The sequence below is a fragment of the Myotis myotis genome, unplaced genomic scaffold (genome assembly GCF_014108235.1).
Source record: "Myotis myotis isolate mMyoMyo1 unplaced genomic scaffold, mMyoMyo1.p scaffold_m19_p_10, whole genome shotgun sequence".
NCBI classification, from domain to species: Eukaryota; Metazoa; Chordata; class Mammalia; order Chiroptera; family Vespertilionidae; genus Myotis; species Myotis myotis.
In genome coordinates, this window is record NW_023416314.1 from 46,385,386 (window position 1) to 46,407,298 (window position 21,913).

Consider the following 21,913-nt stretch of genomic DNA (forward strand, 5'->3'; position numbering starts at 1 on the left):
GTTAACAGAATCCAGAGTCTCTACAACATAGGTATCTCAATATCAAGAACACAGTCCAAAACTGCTCAGCATTTAAAGAAACAGGAAAACATTAATCTCTTGAAGAGTCAATCAACAGAAACCAACCCTGCATTGACCCAAATATTGGAATTAGCACACAGGATTTCAAAAGAGCTAGATCATAATAATGAAAAAATAGATCTCAACAGAGAAACAGACAGTAACTCAGTGGATGGGCTTAACAGCAGATTAAAGATGCAGAAGAGTTAGTGAACTTAAAAATAAATTCACAAAAATTATCCAATCTGAAAAACAGAGAGAAAAAAACTGGGGGGGGGGGGGGGATCCCAGCAGAGAGGACCCGAGAAATCTGTGGGTTAACAAGTTTAACATACATATAATTGGAGCCCCAGAAGGAAAGGAGAGCAAATGAGATAGAAAACAATATTTTTAGAAGTAGTGGGGGGGGAAAAACACAAAATTTTCCCAAATTTCGTAAAAAGATATTGTGAAATAATTGAAATAGACAGGTACCTGCCCCAGTTCCTAGCACAGAGTTCCTGAAACCCTTGTGATTTCCTAAGTGATAAAAACACTAACAGCATCTCTTATTCTAATATTAGTCTTTGACCTCGTCCCTGACATAAGGTTCCTAAAACCCATGTAAATTCCTAAGTGATAAGAGCATTAGGAATATCTTTTATTCTATTGAGGTGACTCTGTGTAAAGCCCCTAGATGGCTCCTGGATGGGGGCTAGTCCAAATGCTGATTAGAAGCTTGGAATTTTCAGTCCCACCCCTCATCCTCCATAGAGGGAAGAGAGAATAGAAAAGGAGTTAATAATTGATTATGCCTACATGAAGGTTCCATAAAATCCCAACAGTGTGAAGTTCAGAGAACTTCCAGGCAGGCAACCACATCCATACATACCCAAACTCCACAGGGACAGAAGCTCCTGCACTCAGGACCTTCCAGACCTCATCCTATGTATCTCTTCATCTGGCTGTTCAACTGTATCCTTTATCACATCCTTTAATAAACTGGTAAACACAAGTGTTTCCCTGAGTTCTGAGAGCCACTCTAGCAAATTAATCAAACCCCAGGCGGGGCTGTCTTTGGAAGCTCAATGGTCAGAAGCACAGGTGATAACCTGGTATATTTGAGATTGCTGTTTGAATGGAGCCAATCTTGTGAGACTGAGTCCTTAACCTGTGGGATCTGTTGCTATCTCCAGGTTGACAGTGTCAGAACTGTAGGCCACCCAACTACTGATCAGAGAATTGCTTGCTGGTGACCAAAAGTGTCAGAGTGAAATATTCTTTTTTTTTCTTTTCTTTTTGTGAAGTGTTCTTCGTAAGTAGTAAAGGAGATACACAGGCAAAATACATAGCATAGAAGAACTGGGTTTTTCCCTACCTACAAAGGAAAAAGCTGTTTTTTTTCCTTTTCAAATCTAAATTTACAGATTCAAGAAGTTCAGTGGATCCCAAGCAGGATAAATACAAAACAAACAAAAAAACATACATAGGTACATCATATTCAGATTTGGGGAAGAAAAGGGGGAGGGGGAGAAAAGAAAAAAAACTAAAGAAAAAGAATCTTGAAAGGAGCCAGAAAAAAAGAATACATTACTTTAAGGAGAAAAAAATAACTGAAATTACCTTCTCATCAGAAACAATGGAGGTTAGAAAATATGGACCAACACCTTACAAGTAATAAGGGGGGGGGGGGGGGGGCGGGGGCATAAAATCTTGTCAATCCAAAATTCTACTAATAGAAATAAAAGAACCTTAAAAAATGAAGACAAGCCCTGGCCGGTGTGGCTCAGTTGGCTGGAACGTGGTCTTGAACTCTTGAACTCCCTAAAAGTAGTTGTTCAATTCCTGGTCCAAGCACAGACCCAACAATGCAGGTTTGATCCGAAATGGGAGGCAACCTATCATGTTTCTTTCACACTCTCTTCTCTCCCTCTCTCTCTCTCTCTCTCTCTCTCTCTCTCTCTCTCTCTCTCTCTCTCTCCTCTTCCTTCCCCTTGTCTAAAATCAATAAAAGCATATCCTTAGTTGAGAATTTTTTCTTTAATGAAGACAAAAATAAAAACATTTTTAAGTAGAGCAAAACTAAGAGAATTCATCACCTGCAGACCTGCACTACTAGCACAAGAGTGAGAAAAGTCCATTCCAATATATTATATACTGTCTAATTTCATTTATATAACATTTGTGAAGTTACCTAATTATAAAAATAAAGACAGATTGTTGATTGCCAGAGGTCAGAGATGAGGGGCTATAAAAGGGCAACCCCAGAAATTCTTGTGGTAATGGAACACTTCTGTATCTTGATGGTATCGTTGTCAATATCCTGGTAGTGATAATATATAGTTTTGCAAAATGTTACCATTGACGGAAACTGGATAAAGAATACAGGGGAATCTCTGTACTGTTTCTTACAACTGCATATGAATCTATTATCTAAAAGTAAAAGTTTAATTTTTAAAAGCAAATTATCTGAAATCAAAAGTTTAATTTTTAAAAGCAATTAATTAAATAAAAAATAATGTTTTTAACAATCTGTCAATGTTTTAAAGCAGAGGTTTCAAGCATTCAAAGCTATACTCTAGAAGACAAAACTCGTTGAAGGCAACTGAACTATCCCTCTCTCCAGGCCTGAAAATGTTATATGAACTGCCTTACCTCACCACATCAACACCAATCCTATCGTCATTCCCATTACCTATAGTAAGAGTGATGAAATTCTTTTTCTTGCGAGTGGATATAGCCAGATTATTATGCTATCCTTTGCATACTGGCATTTTGGGATATCCTAGAATTGATCCTGTTGGTGACATCAGTCACCAATTCAGTGCCACTCATGCTATAATCTGTTTACTTTCTGCACTAAAAGATGTCACTGTATCTTGCCTGTTACAAACTCCTGAAACAGACTGTCCATAGGAATAGCAGTACTATCAAGTCGAACTTCTATTTCTAGTGCATGCTGAAGAACCAACTTGTGTTTTGTGTTCAACTCATTTGCTGCCCCAGCATTTCAATTCTCTTTGGCTTCCAGATAATTTCTGAGCCCCTGTACAAATCAGAGATTATTTCCTGTCATCTGATCGGTGGGGCACATGCAGTAAGAGAAGGGAAGGCCAATTTCTAACTAAATGATAATTAATCTTGCTGCTACTTTCGGGTGACTACTTCATTATTATCAGCCATTTTTAAATAGAGACATCTTTTAAAAACACAATAAGGCTAGCAGAGTTTTTTGGTAGCTACAAAAAACTGTCTCACACTACACTCTATTCATGACTCTCCGTCACTACTTCTACATATGAAACTGAAGTATATTACAGCTCCTGCAGCATAAAGTGAAGAAGGAAACTGCTCCCTGAAGAGACATCCTGTACCTTGGCCCCACATCACTAGCTGACTGTGGTGCTCAGGAGTCAGACATTCACAAACAAATACCCAGAACGCAGGCAATGAGCTGCCCCTATCTTGGACAGGCCACAAGGCCTCTTTAAGGCACTAACGCAGGAAAGCTGCTCACCAAGCTTTTCAATGGAAGAGGAACAGAAACCATCTGTTACTGCCATGTTTTCCCCTCGAGGCAGATTTGTTCATTTTCTCAACATATTTTCTTTGTAAGATAAGTTTAGATTTGTATATACAGTCATTACTTTTATTGATAATTTGCCTTCTGCTTGACATCTTTCAGGCACCAACCTAGTCCAACTCATGTACCTAATTCTAAAATGTACTATTTTAACATGAGACTGTTTGAGAACCTATCCAGATAGGACTGCTCCAAACCACAGCTAGGACAGAACTTTGGTAGCAAGACATCAAGTACAGATACTGCCTCCCTTTCAGCCCATCTGAATACCCTGCAGGGCACACATCTGTCAAGCTAACATCTAAGTGCTGGCAAGGATGTGGTGAAAAAGGGAACACTGTTGGTGGGAATATAAATTAGTCCAACCACTACGGAAAACAATACGGAGGTTCCTCAAAAAATTAAAAATAGCCTGACGGGCGTGGCTCAGAGGTTGAGTGTCAACCTATGAACCAAGAGGTCATGATTGATTTCCAGAGTACAAACCTAGGTTTTGGGCTTGATCCCCAGTGGAGGGTGTGCAGGATGCAGCTAATCAATGGTATTATCTCATCCTTGATGTTTCTATCTCTCTCCATCTCCCTTCCTCTCTGAAATTCAATAAAAATACATTTTTTAAAGATTAAAAATATATCTACCACACAATCCAGCAATCCCACTTCTGGGTATATACCCAAAGGAAAAAGGATTTCAAGGAATATATGCACACCAATGTTTAATTGCAGCATTATTCACAATAGCCAAAATATGAAAACAACCAAAATGGCATCGACAGATGAATGGATAAAAAAGACATGGTATGAACACACAATGAAATATTAATCAGCCATGAGAAAGGAGGATATCCTGCCATTTGCAACAATATGGATGGACCATGATGAGCACATTATGCTAAGTAAGATAAGTGAGACACAGAAAGACAAGTACTGTAAGTTATCACTTATCTGTGGAACCTAAAAAAGTCAGACCATTAAAAAAAAAGATAGTTACCAGGGGGCTGGGGGGAGGGGGGAAGAGGAGGAGATAAGATTGATGGTATTCAAGGATACAAACTTGTACAAGTAGTAAATAAGTCATAGAGATCTAATGCACTAAATGAACATCCTACATAATAAAGAGGTAATATGCCAATTGACCGGCACACCCTCACACAAGAAGGCTGCCCCTATGTGGCCAAAGATGGCCACCTCGATGTGGTCACAAGATGGCCAGCAGGGAGGGCAGTTAGGGGCAACCAGGCTGGCAGGGGAGGGCAGTTGGGGGAGACCAGGTGGGGAGGAAAGGTCAGTTGTGGGGGACCAGGCCGGCAGGGGAGGGCAATTAGGGATGACTAGGCCGGCAGGAGAGGGCAGTTGGGGGCAATCGGGCCGGCAGGGGAGCAGTTAGGAGTCAATCAGGCTGGCAGGGGAGCGGTTAGGGGGCCATCAGGCTGGCAGGCAGAAGCAGTTAGGAGCAATCAGGCAGGCATGTAGGCGAGCAGTTGGGAGCCAGCAGTCCCAGATTGTGAGAGGGATCCCAGAATGGGAAGGGTCCAGGCTGGGCTGAGGGACACACACACACACACACACCACCACCAGTGCACCAATTTTGTGCACTGGGCCTCTAGTAGATAATAACATTGTACAAAGATGTAATGTGACAAATATTGCTTCAATGGCAATCATATTATAATATATAAATGTACCAAAGTAAAATGCTGTATACTTTAAATTTACAAAGTTTAACATGTCAAATAAAAATATTCAGATTTATAAAAAAAAAAAAAAATACCTGATGAAAGGAAAGGAGAAAGAGCTCTTGAAAATAAGTGAAAAAGCCTGGAATTCTAGGCCTACTACAATTAAGACTTACATAAATCACTAGAGGCCTGGTGCATGAAATTCATACATGGGGGGAGAGGGAGATGTCCCTCAGTCCAGCCTGCACCCTCTCACAATCTAGGAACCCTACAGGGATGTGCAACTGCCGGTTTAGGCCTGATCCCTATGGTGATCAGGCCTAAACCAGCAGTCGGACATCTCTCTCAAAATCCGGGACCACTGGCTCCTAACTGCTCGCCCACCTGCCTGATCGCCCCTAACCACCTCTGCCTGCCTGCCTGGTCACCCCTAACCACTCACCTGCCTGCCTGCTCGCCCCTAACCGCCTGTGCCTGCCTGCCTCATCGCCCCTAAATGCTCTCCTGCCTGCCTCATCGCTCCTAATCACTCTGCCTGCCTGACTCATCACCCTAACCACTCATCTGCCTGCCTGATCACCCCTAACCACCTCTGCCTGCCTGATCGCCCCAACCACTCACCTGCCTGCCTGATTGCCCCTAACTGCTCGCCTGCCTGCCTGATCAGCCCTAACCACTCTGCCTGCCTGCCTGACCACCCCTAACTGCTCACCTGCCTGTGATCGCCCCTAACCACCCCAGCCCCCACCGCTGCAGCTCTGTCCAGAAGGATATCCGGAATGACGTCCGGAAGGTCGTTCAGCTGTCTGGTCTAATTAGCATATTATGCTTTTATTATCATAGATTTTTTTTAAACATCTTTTTTTAAAATATATTTTATTGATTTTTTACAGAGAGGAAGGGAGAGGGATAGAGAGCTAGAAACATCGATGGGAGAGAATCATCGATCAGCTGCCTCCTGCACAACACCCACTGGGGATGTGCCTGCAACCAAGGTACATGCCCTTGACTGGAATTGAACCTGGGACCCTTCAGTCTGCAGACCGACGCTCTATCCACTGAGTCAAACCAGTCAGGGCTATTATCATAGATTTTTATCCTCATGGGTGTCCAGTTACTACACCTTCATATAAAGCACCTGTTAACTTCCCCGTTCTCACCCACCAAACCCCTTCTCTCCATCTTTATACTTTATCTGTGCTAACTCACTGTATTTCCTTAAATATGGCATGCTTTTTCATGCCTTCATTCTTTTGCAGATGCTATCCTCTCCCTAGAATGAACTTCATACACTTCTGTGCCTGTTAGCCAATCTACAATTATTCAAGTGAGTGCTATCAAAATCTATGGTATTCCAACAATGTTGCCGTTTCTCCTTCTCCAAGTTCTCCTGGGACTCTTCTGTGGAAGCTATTGTCAGAGTCATTTACTAGTGATAAAACAAATCATTTGAACTTAATTCATATGACATGGTTTTCAGTTCCCTGACCACCCTGACTCCTAGTACTGAAATTAGTATTCTATCTAGGTGTGGTCTAACTAGCATAATTTAAAACAGGACTGTCCCCTCTTTTTAAACAATATATATTAATGCAAGCTAAAATTCACAACTTTTTGTCAACTAAATCATACTTTTGCCATAAATCAAACTTGTAACCAACTATAAAAGCCTTACATTTTATTGTCTTTTTGGGAGGGTTAATCCTCATCAAGGATATTTTTCCATTGATTTTTAGAGAGAGTGGAAGGGATGGGGGTTGGGGGAAGAAAGAGAGACAGACAGACAGACATCAATGTGAGAGGCATATCAACTGGCTGCCTCCTGCACACGCCCTGACAGGGCTGGGGATCAAACCTGCAATCCAGGTATGTGCCCTTGACCAGGAATCAAACCCAAGACCTTTGGTGTGCAGACCAATGCTCTAACCACTGAGCCACCGGTCAGGGCAATCCTTACATTTTAGTGTTGCTATTAAATCCCATCTCCTTTCTATACTTCTACTTTTGCAGCACCTGCTTCATCAAACAATTGAAATTTCTCTCTTATCCCCAAGTATATCCTAATCATTCCCTTCAAAACATTCCTGAATTTAAAAATGATAGCTGACAGTATTTCCCTCTTCTACCAGTGAACTCCCTTAATAAAGAAAATGTGGTTAGTCTGACCTAACATACTTTTAGTGGGCCCATGTTGGCTCTTCATAATTACAGTTTCCTGTTCTAAATCCCCATATCATATATTTAAACCATTCTAGATTTTTACTAGGAATACGTAAAGCTCTTCCAGTCTCAGTTTTGAAAATATGTCTTTTTGTGGTAATTCCATGAGTCCTTAAATGTTATTGACAAAGAGCAAATGATCTCATCCCAAAATTCTTTCAGAACTCTGGGCTGTAATTTGTCTGGATCAGGAGACATGAATTCATTCAAAGGAATTAAATGCCCCTGTATAAATACTTAATGATCTCAGAGTTGAGTGTCCTCTTACTAATTCAATTCTATCCTTTCCAATTTATAAACAATTTTCCTACATTTTGGGGGGGAAAGCTTCTGAGGCCTTTTTAGTCTTGGAGATATTTGAAAAATTTGGTTATTTAGGATTCCACATTTAGAGTACTGCCCAGCATAAAATACCTTCTTGAAGAAATATTTAGCAAAATAAAAGTTTCTTCTGATTTTTTTTTTCTTTTTAGGTTTTTCAAAACAAACCCATAAAACTGTTAGAGAAAGCAAAGATACTAATTATAACAGTTCTTTATTATTATTATTATTATTGATTTCAGAGAGGAAGGGAGAGAGAGAGAGAGATAGAAACATCAATGATGCGAGAGAATCATTGATCGGCTGCCTCCTGCACACCCACTACTGGGGATTGAACCCACAACCCGGGCATGTGCCCTTGACTGGAATCGAACCCAGGACCCTTCAGTCTGCAGGCTGACGCTCTATCCACTGAGCCAAACCGGCTAGGGCTAATTATAACAGTTCTTACCACAGCAGCAAAAACCAAACTAGCCAATCTATTACAGAATGAGGCTAAAGAATTTTGAAAATGAACGTATCTTGCAACCATAGAGAAAGAGAAGAAAATGTGCCAAGCCAAAAATTTAAATTATCCCTAAAGGTGAAAATATCCCCACAGCCCTAGCTGGTTTGGCTCAGTGAATAAAGTGTCGGCCTGTGGACTGAAGGGTCCCAGGTTCGATTCCGGTCAAGGGCATGTGCCTTGGTTGCGGGCATGTCCCCAGTTGGGGGTGTGCGGAAGGCAGCTGATCGATGTTTCTCTCTCACCAATGTTTCTAGCTCTCTATCTCTCTCCCTTCCTCTCTGTGAAAAATCAATAAAATATATATTTTAAAAAAAGAAAATATCCCCACAATTCATCACCATATCAATCTACAAATATTTATTAAATGTGCAAGACTTAATCAAAACAATTCATCCAACACCTCAAATCCAAGCTACAAATATATGCAGTCAGAGTGATGTTTTCTCCACCCAGCCACCGTGGGATTGAGAACTTGTCTACCCCACACTCAGCCATTCTGCTACATTACTACATTATTCCATACTCAAGCGAATTCCTACTATGTACACAGCTCTATGCTAAGTGCTAAAGAGACATAAAAATGTATCTTTCAAAGCTAACCTCTCCTAGAATTCATGAACACATCTGAGTAAACTTGTATCTCTTTCAGGTGAGGCAGGCCTCACAAATCTGAAGGCCCTCTCATCCATATAAAGCCAGGAAGGTACTACAGTATACTAGTATCCTGTGGTATCCTATATAATAAAAGGGTAATATGCATATTGACCCTAACAGCAGAACGACTGGGAATGACTGGTCACTATGACACACACTGACCACCAGGGGGCAGACGCTCAATGCAGGAGCTTCCCCCTGGTGGTCAGTGCGCTCCCACAGGGGGAGCTCTGCTCAGCCACAAGCCAGGCTGATGGCTGCCAGCACAGCGGTGGTGGTGGGAGCCTCTCCCGCCTCCTCAGCAGCGCTAAGGATGTCCAACTGCAGCTTAGGCCTGCTTCCCGCTGGCAAGTGGACATCCCCCGAGGGCTCCCGGGCTGCCAGAGGGACATCTGACTGCCAGCTTAGACCCATTCCCCTGGGGAGTGGGCCTAAGCCAGCAGGTGGACATCCCCCGAAGGGTCCCAGACTGGGAGAGAGCACAGGCTGGGCTGAGGGACCCTCCCGAGTGCACAAATTTTTGTGCACCGAGCCTCTAGTATACACTATAATGGAAGAGAGGACTTTAAACACAGGCAAATCTAGATTCAAATACTAGTTCCATTCTCGTTGAATTTTACGTAACCTGCTCAATGTCTCTCTTCTATAAATCTCAGTTTCTCATCTGTAACATGGGGATAATACCTATTTCATAGGCCTATAGAGAGGACTGAGCGAGTTAACATATGTAAACCATATGGGACCTAACTGTATGGAGCACACAAGGTACTCAACAAATAGTAGATCTTTTCCTCCCAAAAGAACAGCCATACATGCAGGAGTCTCCTCTAAATCTATAACTAGAAAAACAAGACACAGAAATGCCCTGGAAATTCCCAAATGCTTCCCAAGAAGGAAGCCTCTGCTGCATGAAAAGTGACAACATCTATCTGCTTCACAGAATGCATACCAAAGTAGAGCCCAGAGCAGCAAATATGGCTGTACCCAGAACACTGGCATGTCCATACATCCAAATTTCAATCCACACCTTAAAAGAGGGGACCTCCCGCCACCCCACCCACCACCCGCCCCAACAGCCTCTTCTTCCCCAGAGCACACAGATTTAAGAATCTGGGAGCCTCCTGTCAAGATACCCTCAATAACAGAAGAAATTTTTCTTTAACCTTAAGACTTTTTATAGTAATAAATTATTTTTGTACAGAGTTTTCTAATCACTAAAATTTTACCCATTGATACTAAATCAAAGCACAAAGACTAGCATTTGTTTTAATAAATGTGCCCTAAAAGCACTGTATTGGTCATATCAAAAGCCTTGTTGTCTTCAGGCCCAGCTGTGAGAGCAATGGAAATGTTTCTCTTTCACTCTGTAGAGTGCTGAAAATAGCTTTCCCACAAAAAAGAAGTTGGGGAGCTTTTTTCAAGCAGTACAAAGTAGTGCTATAGCATAGTGTTTAAAAGTTAGCTCTGGGATTGCAAGTCTAAATGTGAGAGGTGAAACAATAAAACCTTTAAGAGGAAACAAAGATGTTTTAAATAGAAAACAAAATACACTAAACATAAAGAGAAAAGACTGAAAAATTGGACAATATTATAACTAAAAACTTTTGTTCCTCAAAAGTAAGTCACCATAGAGAATGAGAATACACGAAGGTTACGAGAATATATTTTCAATACATATCCCTGACAGACTCACATTTAAAAGTATACACACATAAACCCACGTATGATAAAAATTGAAAATAATTAATCTGGGTGATGGTTACAAAAATGTCAAGCTACATACTTACGATTTGTATTTAAGATATACTGCAATAAAAAGGTTTTTAAACTAGAAGGTACTACAGAAAGACATCAAATGCTAACGGCTTAAATCTGGATAGAATTTTGAGTGACTTATTTCTGTATCTTTCTATAATTTCTAAAATATGTTTTTATTGATTTTAGAGAGAGAGAGAGAGAGAGAGATTGAAACGTAGATGAGAGAAGTATCAATTGGCTGCCTCCTGCACGCCCCCTACTGGGGATCAAGCACACAGCCCCAGCATGTGCCCCGACTGGGAATCAAACCATGACTTCTTGGTGCATGGGTCAACACTCAACCACTGAACAACACTGGCCAGACCTTTTTTATAATTTCTAAGTTCCCTATAGGAAATATGTACTTTATAACTCAGTTTTATTTTTAGAGAGAGAAAAATACTATTTCTTACATGGTCCAACCCTCAGATTCTATAATTTATGTATAGGCTCATAGGTATTTTTACACATATTAAATGAGCACTGAATTAATCAATAAATAATCCGAGTATTGTTTTTGTTCAGGATCACCTCCAGGGCTAAGCACTTCACAGTAAATACTGCAAGACAAACTAAAAAGCTGAAGAACTCTTTCCCTCTCCTGAACCATTATCTGTTCTTTTTTTTTTTCCCCTTTTTAATATGTTTTTAACTGATTTTTTTAGAGAAAAGGAGAGGATGGAGAGATAGAAACATCGATAGGGAGAAGTATCGATCAGCTGCCTCCTGCATGCCCCCTACTGGGGATTGAGCCCACAACCTGGGCATATGCCCTGACTGGGGAATTGAACCGGTGACTTCTTGGTTCATGGGTCAATACTTAACCACTGAGCACACCAGCTGAGCTGCTCCTCTCTTAATAAACTGATCCTTTTCTGCAGTTATTGGTTCACATGTATGACTCCTCAGAAGACTATGAGCTCTTCAAGGACATCAACTATATCTATACATCTATGCAAGCAATGTGCCATCATTAAGCTGGTCTTTCAATAACCGAAAGTTATGTGGTAGAGGTTTTGAGACAGAGAAAACAGGCTTCCCATTCTTGCTATATGATCTAGGTCAGTGGTCACCAACCGGTGGTCCGTGAGGTCCGAAAGTTTGGCGACCGCTGGTTTAAGGAAACCTTTGGAGCAGCAATTGCCAACCAGTGGTCACTGGTGGTCTGTGAAGTCCGAAAAGTTGGCGACTGCTGATCTAGGTCATATTACTTAAATTCTCTGCATTTCAGTTTTCTAATCTATAAAACGGAAATAATGTCATCTGGGACCTGACACTGAAGTGTATTTAATAAACAATACGTGTCTAGTAATATAACTATCATCCTATATAATAAAAGCCTAATATGCTAAGTGTCCAGTCAGTTCAAACAATCAAAGCGTAATATGCTAATGATATGCTAAGGCCACTCAACCACTCGCTATGACGTGCACTGACCACCGGGGGCAGATGCTCCAATCGGTAGGTTAGCTTGCTGCTGGGGTCCAGCCGATTGGCACTGAGTGAGACAGGCCAGACATGCCTTGGAGCCCTCCCACGGTCCATTGTGTCCTCCCTCTCCCCCCCGACCCAGGGCTGGCCAACCTCCCGCGTTCCTCCCAAGCCCCGATTGTGCATTGGAGGGGGTCCCTCGACATGGCCTGCACCCTCTCGCAATCCAGGACCCCTCGGGGGGATGTCAGAGAGCCGGTTTCAGCCCCATCCTGCAGGCCAGGCCAAGGGACCCCACTGGTACACAAATTCGTGCACCAGGCCTCTAGTCTATAAATAACAGGAATGAAGTGCTACTCTAGCATCACTTTCTTGCCTATGGCCCTGTCCCCTATGCCCCAGAGTGTACTTGCAAGTGGGATGGTCAGTTGAGGCTAGCACAAAAGTGGGTAGAACAAACTTAACTGGTCCATATGGAAATGGATTCAATGACCTTGGCCTCATTAAATGGACAACACTCATAATCAACTGAGCTAAGCAGCCAACAGAGCTGGATCAGCTGACTAAAACATTAAACATTCCTCTAAGATAAAACGAGTGAATGCTTAAATATCACCTTCCACACAATAGAAATGCAGGGGAAATAATGCGTTTCAGACAGATGATGTGAAAAAATGGGGGTGGGAGAAGATTAGGTAATTACTTAGCAAAAAAAAAAAAGGGGGATTAAAAATTATTGGGACAAACAAAACCTCAAAGTTAAGCAAAACTGATGAATGTCAGTTTGGCAGATAATACTTCTAAATATTTGTCTTTTTGTTCTCAATAAGAGATTATGATCCTGAGTTAATAGAAATGCTTAAATAAACTAAAACAAGATTCATTAAAAAACAAAAAATGTACAGGTTCATCTGAACTATTATAAAATTTACCTGTATAAATTAAAAATTATAAAATAATCAGAGTGCAGCACAAAATGCCTTTCCCATCACACCATTTTACCTATAAATCTGACTCTGGCCCTCAGCTTTTTGAGTATGAAAAAACAATCTTGCCGAAACCGGTTTGGCTCAGTGGATAGAGCGTCGGCCTGCGGAGTGAAAGGTCCCGGGTTCGATTCCGGTCAAGGGCATGTATCTGGGTTGCGGGCACATCCCCAGTAGGAGATGTGCAGGAGGCAGCTGATCAATGTTTCTCTCTCATCGATGTTTCTAACTCTCTCTCTCCCTTCCTCTCTATAAAAAATCAATAAAATATATTTAAAAAAAAAAAGAAAACACAATCTTAGCCATTCCTCTCTGCTACGGACCCCTACATTCTTCACTTAGTACTTTGAAAAGCTGTGGAAATCTGGCTTATTTATTCTAAAAAGTTAAGTATTATACCATATATAAAAAAGAGGAGATAATATACAATTCTTTAAAACTCTGAATAGGTAATCTTGATTTTTTCATAATTAATACAACAAATCTTATCAAGCAACTACTATGTGAAGCACTATCTTTAATCCTTAAATTTATAACAAGACTAGCACATTTTTAGAGGGCCATTATTTTACAACTACAAAAACAAAGAAAGAAAAGGGCATCAAGGATGAAACAACTGAGAACCAAATCCTTTGACATTCCTGGAAAGTAATTCTAATGCATTATAACAAAAGTGCATGCTTTTTCTAAATTGGGTTTACTCACTTACACAGGCATACCTCATTTTATTGTACTTCACTGAGGTTGTGTGTTTTTCAAATTAAAGGCAAAATCCTCTATCAGCAGAAAATGACTTACTTTATTGTGGTGCTCTGGAACCAAACCCACAGTATCTCTGAGATAGGCCTGTAAATCGTGATTTATAATTATTAATTCTAAATCATTTCCTCCTCTCTCTTCCTGCCTTTAAAAATCCTGAAAGTTGCTTTCCATATCATTTCATTATAAAAATTGGTAAACCAGAAGTCACAGACAGCCCCAAATTACAACCACAAAAGATGCAAACTGCAGGCTACACTGAGGAATTTCTGAGGTTAGCAAATGCAAAACCTTTTTTTTTTTTTTTTTTCAAAGAAAACAGACCTCAAACAAAAAGCATAAAACATCCTGAAACAGTCACACACAAAAAGGGAGCTTCAGAGAAACAAAGCCCTAATAACTATTTGTTCTAAGAAAAACATTTCCAGAACTGATAAGAGTGGGGAAACAGGAAAAAATATACACAAAATAATATCCAGCCTTAACTACAATTCAGAAAACGAGTGACCTGACTCCTTTCCTGACAGAGCTCCTCTACTGAAATGTGGGTTGGAGATTGAATTAAAGAGGCCATGCCACAACTCTGCTATTTAATGATTAAGCCGCTGCTTTGGTTTTCCCAAATCTATAATTTAAAATAATCTCATCAATGGTGAGACAGCAGATAGAAGACCTAGATTCTAACAGTTCTTTCTAAGTTGCTGGGTGATGCAGAACAAAAATTTGTATATTAAGTAGGGCTGAAAAAAAATCCAACTGTTTAAAAGTGTATTGCAAAACTATATAGTCATTTATAAAAATCACTAGAGCCCTGACTGGTTTGGCTCAGTGGATAGACCGTCGGCCTGTGGACTGAAGGGTCCCGGGTTCGATTCCAGTCAAGGGCATGTACCTTGGTTGCGGGCACATCCCCAGTGGGAGGTGTGTAGGAGGCGACTGATCGATGTTTCTCTCTCATCAATGTTTCTAACTCTCTATCCCTCTCCCTTCCTTTCTGTAAAAAAATCAATAAAATATATATTTTTTTAAAAATCACTAGAGGCCCGGTGCACAAAAATTTGTGCACTGCGGGGGGGTGGGGGGGTGGAGGAGGCATAGTCCCCTCAGCCCAGCCTATGCCCGCTTGCAGTCTGGGACCCCTCGGAGGATGTCCACCTGCTGGTTTAGGCCCGCTCCCCGGGGGATCGGGCCCAAGCTGGCAGTCAGACATCCCTCTGGCAGCCCAGCAACCCTCAGGGGATGTCCACTTGCCAGCGGGGAGCAGGCCTAAGCTGCAGTCGGACATCCTTAGTGCTGCTGAGGAGGCGGGAGAGGCTCCCACCATCACCGCTGTACTGGCAGCCATCAACCTGGCTTGTGGCTGAGCAGAGCTCCCCCTGTGGGAGCGCACTGACCACCAGGAGGCAGCTCCTGCATTGAGCGTCTGCCCCCTGGTGGTCAGTGTGTGTCATAGTGACCAGTCATTCCCAGTTGTTCTGCTGTTAGGGTCAATATGCATATTACCCTTTTATTATATAGGATAGAGGCCTGGTGCATGGGTGCGGGCCAGCTGGTTTGCTCTGAAGGGTGTCCCGGATCAGGGTGGAGGTCCCGCTGGGGTGCCTGGCCAGCCTGGGTGCGGGGCTGATAGCTGTTTGCAGCTGGTCACACCCCCTTCAGGGTGGGGGGGGGGGTCCCCATTTGGGTGCCTGGCCAGCCTGGGTGAGGGGCTGATGGCTGTTTGCAGGCTGGTCACACCCCCTTCACACCTGCTGGTGTTGCTCAGTGGCTGACTGTCACAGTTGGATTCCCAGTCAGGGCACATGCCCGGGCTTCAGGCCCGATCCTCAGTAAAGGGGTGTGCAGGAGGCAGCCAATTGATGATTCTCTCATCATTGATGTTTCTCTCTCTCCCTCTCCCTTCCTCTCTGAAATCAATCCTATATCATAAAGAGCTAATATGCAAATGGTCATCGCGCCCTCGTTCCCTCACGCCAGGGCCAGGGGACCTGAGACTGCGCCCCCCGCCCCAGTACCAGGCCAGGGGACCTGAGGCCGCACCCCCCACCCAGTGGGGCTTGACGGGGGACCTGAGGCTGAACCCCCCACCCAGCAGGGCTTGATGGGGGACCTGAGGCTGTGCTCCCCACCTGGCAGGGCTTGATAGGGGACCTGAGACTGCGCCCCCCCCCCCACCCAGCAGGGCTTGACGGGGGACCTGAGGCCGCACCCCCTGCCCGGAGGGGCTTGACAGGAGTGGGGCTGGCCAGGTCTGGGTCTTGCACGATTTCGAGGCGCGCGCGGGTGGGCAGGGACTTGACTCTGGGTCCTGCGGCGCACCCCAGACTCTGACAGGAGGGAGATTTTCATATACATTTTACTAATTTTCTTTCATCTCTGACACTTCTATTATAGAAAAAGAGCAAATAGCAATATTAAAATATTTCCTCTAATTAATTCCCTTTTAATGTGCACAAATTTCGTGCACCAGGCCACTAGTAATATCTATAATAAAAAAGCATAATAGGCCAATTAAACCAGACATCCTTCAGGACGACCTTCCGGACAAAGCCGGGGCTGTGAGGGCCGAGCCTCTTGCACGAATTTCGTGCATCGGGCCTCTAGTATATAAGTAAGTGATCAACTTCTAAAAGGCAAGGCTTTCTCTTCCACTGGATCCTAGGTAATAGGAACCTAAAACAGATCAAGTATAGTTACCCTCATGTGTACCTACGTTCCTGAAAGACCTCTAAAACCGCTTGATATTAATTCAAATCCAGGCATGGCAATAGGAATTGAGGAGCCCAGCCAAATCCAAATACACCTTCCACCAGAGTTAGCCAAAAAACAAGCTTATGAAAGGTTATAGCACTGGAAATGGGTGTTGCCAAAGGAGGCCTAAGGCAAAGAAAATTTTATTTTTAATCTAGGAAGGAAGGAAGGGCTGAGCAGAGTCTAAAAGAATTTGGTTTAACCATCAAACACTGGCTCAGGATTTCCTCCTAAGAAGAGAGGATTAGGGCCCCAATGTCATTCAAGTAAAATGTGATCCTTCAATGTGATCCTCCCTACCTGAGGGAGTGTGAAGTGGGGTTCTCTTATGTTTAAGAATATACAGTCTCTCCAACTAAATTTAAAATAAATGCCTTGGGCTGCTCTGTAATTGTTTCTGTATGTTGGTCTCTTCTCTTGACTTCTTACTTGCTCTACTTTATAAAAGGAAACACACCACCTAACTTAGGAATTCTTCCCTGGCCCCCCCTTTCCTTTGCCCCCCCAGCAACCTTTATCTCTGAAAGTGTCACATATGCCTGAGGTAAACTATCAGGATTTGAGTTTCACTTCACCTAGAAAAGAGTCTAGGCCTTAGAGCAGAGATGCAACTATGAGAGGATGTGCACAGAACTGACTAGACTGGTAGAGGAAAATAAAAATTAAGTTTAGCTCATACTGACTCCCTGTTTGAAACTGGCTCATCAAACTTTTATAGATACTCATCTCTGGGAAGAAACAGCCCTTTTTTTTTTCTTCTTTTAAGTAAGTTATCCTTACCCATCAAGGTTATGCAAATCAAAACCACAATGAGGCCTTTTCTTTTCCCCTCTCTTCCCCCCCCCCGACTCCCCCCCCCCCCCCCCCCGCGGCACCCACGCCTGTTACCTTTGCCTTTCTAAGCTCCAAGAGCCCTTCTTCAGCCCTCTGTAACTTGTGTCCTGAGCCTACACAGCCCAGCAGGCTCACTTCTACTACCTAACTTTCTAAATAAACTTTCTCTTGTACTTTGGAAAAAACACACACACACAATGAGACACCACTTCATACCTACTAGGATATCTACTAGTATATTGAAAAGTGTTGGTAAGGATGTGGAAAAAGTGGAACCTTTATATGCTGCTAGTGGGGATGTAAACTGACGCAGCTATTTTGAAAAATAGTCTGGTAACTTCTCAAAATGTTAAGCACAGAGTTGCCATATGACCTAGCAATTCCACTCCAAGGGAAATGAAAACATATGTCCACACAAAAGCAGGTACACAAATATTCACAGCAACATTATTCATTATAATAAAAAAGTATAAACCACCCAAATGTCCATCAACTAATGGGTAAATAAAATGTGGTATAGTCACACAATGAAATGTTATTCGGCCACAAAAAGAAATACATGCTACATGCTATCTATAATAATAAAAGCACAATATGCTAATTAGACCAGACAGCCTAATGACCTTCCAGACGAAGCCACGGCTGCGAGGGCCAAGCCCCTTGCACAAATTTCATGCATCGGGCCTCTAGTAACATTAATGATGCATTAATCATGCATTTTTATGAAATATCCAGAACAGGCAATCTATAAAGATTAAAAGGAGATTAGTGGCCGAAACCGGTTTGGCTCAGTGGATAGAGCGTCGGCCTGCGGACTGAAGGGTCCCAGGTTCGATTCCGGTCAAGGGCATGTGCCTGGGTTGCAGGCATATCCCCAGTAGGAGATGTGCAGGAGGCAGCTGATCGATGTTTCTCTCTCATCGATGTTTCTAACTCTCTATCTCTCTCCCTTCCTCGCTGTAAAAAATCAATAAAATATATTTTAAAAAAAAAAAAAAAAAGGAGATTAGTGGTTGACTAGGACTGGAGGTTAAGGAATTGGAAGAAATGGGGAGTATGGGTTTTGGAGATAGTGAATATATTCAAAACTTGATTGTAGTGATGATTGCACAACTCTGGAAATATACTAAAAACCACTGAACTGTACACTTTAAGTAAGTAAATTATATAGTATGTTAATTATATCTCAATAAACTTGTTTATATATATTAGAAAGAGAGAACACATAACTGATAAAGCAAATGGAGCAAAATGTTAACCATCAGTGAATCTGGGAAAAGGATGTACTGAAGTTCTTTGTACTATTCACGACAATGTTTGGTGTGAAATTAACATTAGGAAAAGCTAAAAGATATGCCTCAGGACAATCACACACAGTATTCTTTAACATGAAACAGAAACCCAGCCATCAAAGGGGTAGAAAGAGGTACTGGACTCTACCACCATCTGCCTTCCCACTTAGGATGGACCAACAATAATGGAAAATGTAAATCAAAAGCGATTCTTTCAGATTTGCTTATCTACCTGACAAGCTCAAAAAGCTAACAAGCAAATACAATCTCCTAAAATTGACTATTCTTGTGCTTCACTCATAGAGTACCTTCTATCCTTCCAACCCAAAGAACTTCTTCAATTAACCAGAAAAGAAAACAAAATAATTTCACACCTTCCTCAGTTCCTTGCACAATAAATAAACTACATAGCTTGGCTAAATGCTTAAGTATGCAAGAAAGAGCAAGAGGTGACAGGGAGCATCCTATATAATAAAAGCCTAATATGCTAAGTGTCCAGTCATCCAGTCATCCGTTCAACCAATCAAAGTGTAATATGCTAATGATATGCTAAAACTGCTCAACTGCTTGCTATGATGTGCACTGACCACTGGGGGCAGACAGCGACTGGTTGACCAGTCACTATGACATGCACTGACCACCACGGGGCAGATGCTCCAACCAGTAAGTGAGCTTGCTGCTGGGGTCCGGCCTATCAGGACTGAGTGAGACAGGTTGGACATGCCCTGGAGCCCTCCCGCGGTCCCTCCTGGCTGGCCAACCTGTCACACCCCTCCCCAGCCCTGATCGTGCACCAGTGGGGTCCCTCGGCCTGGCCTGCGCCCTCTCCCAATCCGGGACCCCTCGGGGGATGTTGGAGAGCCAGTTTTGGCCCAATCCCGCAGACCAGGTTGAGGGACCCCACTGGTGCACGAATTTGTGCACTGGGCCTCTAGTCTACTATAAAAACCAATGATCTGGGTCTATGTTCAACATAGCAAACTGTATACTTGCAACCAGACAATGAATCTTAATCCTCCACAAAACCAGAAGAAACACTGAGCATCTTTGATTTGCTTTTTCTGGATTCACTTTTTAATTTATTGGCTTCCCTAGCCAGTTTGGCTTAGTGGATAGAGGGTCAACCTGGGGACTGAAGGGACCCGGGTTTGATTCCGGTCAAGGGCACATGCCCGGGTTGCAGGCTTTGATCCCCAGTGGGGGGCGTGCAGGAGGCAGCCGATCAATGATTTGGTTCTCTCTCATCGTTGATGTTTCTCTTCTCCCGCTCCCTTCCCTCTCTGAAATCAATAAAAATATATTTTTTTTAAAAGGAACATAGCCCTAACCAGTTTGGCTCAGTGGATAGAGCGTCGGCCTGTGGATTCAAGGGTCCCAGGTTTGATTCCGGTCAAGGGCATATACCTTGGTTGCAGGCACATCCCCAGTGGGGAGTGTGCAGGAGACAGCTGATCAGTATTTCTCTCTCATCGATATTTCTAACTCTCTATCCCTCTCCCTTCCACTCTGTAAAAAATCAATAAAATATCTTTTTTAAAAAAAAAAAAAGGAATATAGTGGCTATCTGACACATATAACTTAATTTGCTGGAAAAATCATAGACTTACTCCTCAGTAACTCCCTAGAGCACCTGGGTGCAGTTCACAATTTCCTGTCATTTACTTACTATGACATCACCGATTTGGGAGCTATAAGGCAGGCTCAGCAGAGAAAATGCACCCTGTAGGTCTCAAGACTGACTTGCATAGAGTCATTTGTATTCTGTTTTGTTTTATTCAAAGATTCCCCCTGGGTAGTCCAGATTTCAACTGCCCCCCTCCCCAACCCACCAGAAATGAAATGAAGAAAGAAAAGAAATTCTCCAATCAGTGCCTATTCTAACAAAGGCCACCTACTGAATAAATGGTCTTGACATTCCACTACTGCAACCACATTTTAAAATACAGAAAAAAATACCCTTCTTTAAACATTTTATACAACTCATCCCCCTTCTTTACCCCCCAATAAGCTTTCACAGGAATATAATTTTAGCTCACTGAAAAGCCAGATAATTAACAGATATTTACTTAAAGAGAATTCACATTTTTGAGGATGCACTTGGTAATATGCTTTTTATTTACAGTCTCTTTTGCATTGATGAATTATCTAACTTGCCCCATCACAGAGATATTCTATATAATTTATTATTTCCTTTACCTTTTTCACGTGTCTATACAATTTAATGAACACTCAAAAACACACCATATAACACTGGTTTATTCCACCACCTTAAAGTTTCTTTTACTGGGGAGAACTATGATATTTTTAGTCTTTCTCAACATATTACTCTTTTCTAAAAACCCAGCCAGGCAATGAGATGCAGTTTAATGTCAGGAGAGGAGCACTGGACCAAAAGTCAGGCAATTAACTAACAGGACATTGGCCCTACTGTCCTTCCGAAGCTTCATTTTCACCTTCGAGGTCCCTTCAATTACATGAACCGAATTCCAACAACTGCACCACAAAGTCACATATCTTTGAAATATGTGAAACAGGAAAAATTAACTTCTGCACTATGAGTTCTGAAGACAAAAAAAGTGAACTTGAGACGATAAAGCTTCCCCAACAAGTGGCCTAGTATTAACTGTGTTACTGCTTCATGATTTTTATTTCCTCCACCTGCTATTAATTTCAAGGAGACAGTATATTTGTTCTGACCTTTTAAAGGTCATCAATTTATCACTTTTTTTAAAAAAAGACAGTCCATTTTTGTCATCTGAAGTAGGCACCTAATTTTTTTTTTCATAACACTGGAATTTTTCTGGCGACAAAGACAAACAAACAGACCTGTGTATCTTCCCTGAAGCAAAGTAAATTTAGTCCACAAGATAACCACTTTCAGGAGGGAAGCTTTGCAGTGCATACACCATGACCCAAGACTAGAGAGAGGATCCACACGACACCTGCACACGGGACGCCCCAGACGCAAACTTTCTCACAACTGTTGTCATTCGAAGGCTCCGATGACGGTGCAGTGGAATTCATGGGGGTTTTACAGTTCCGACTCCAACTGATGTCCAC

At 42.3% G+C, this 21,913-nt stretch overlaps 1 protein-coding gene across 11 annotated transcripts in view; it reads right to left on the minus strand.

Moving 5' to 3' along the window:
* Nucleotides 1-21,913, minus strand: part of DENND5A (DENN domain containing 5A) — an 80,250-nt gene that overhangs the window by 57,231 nt on the left and 1,106 nt on the right. The window lies entirely within an intron of this gene.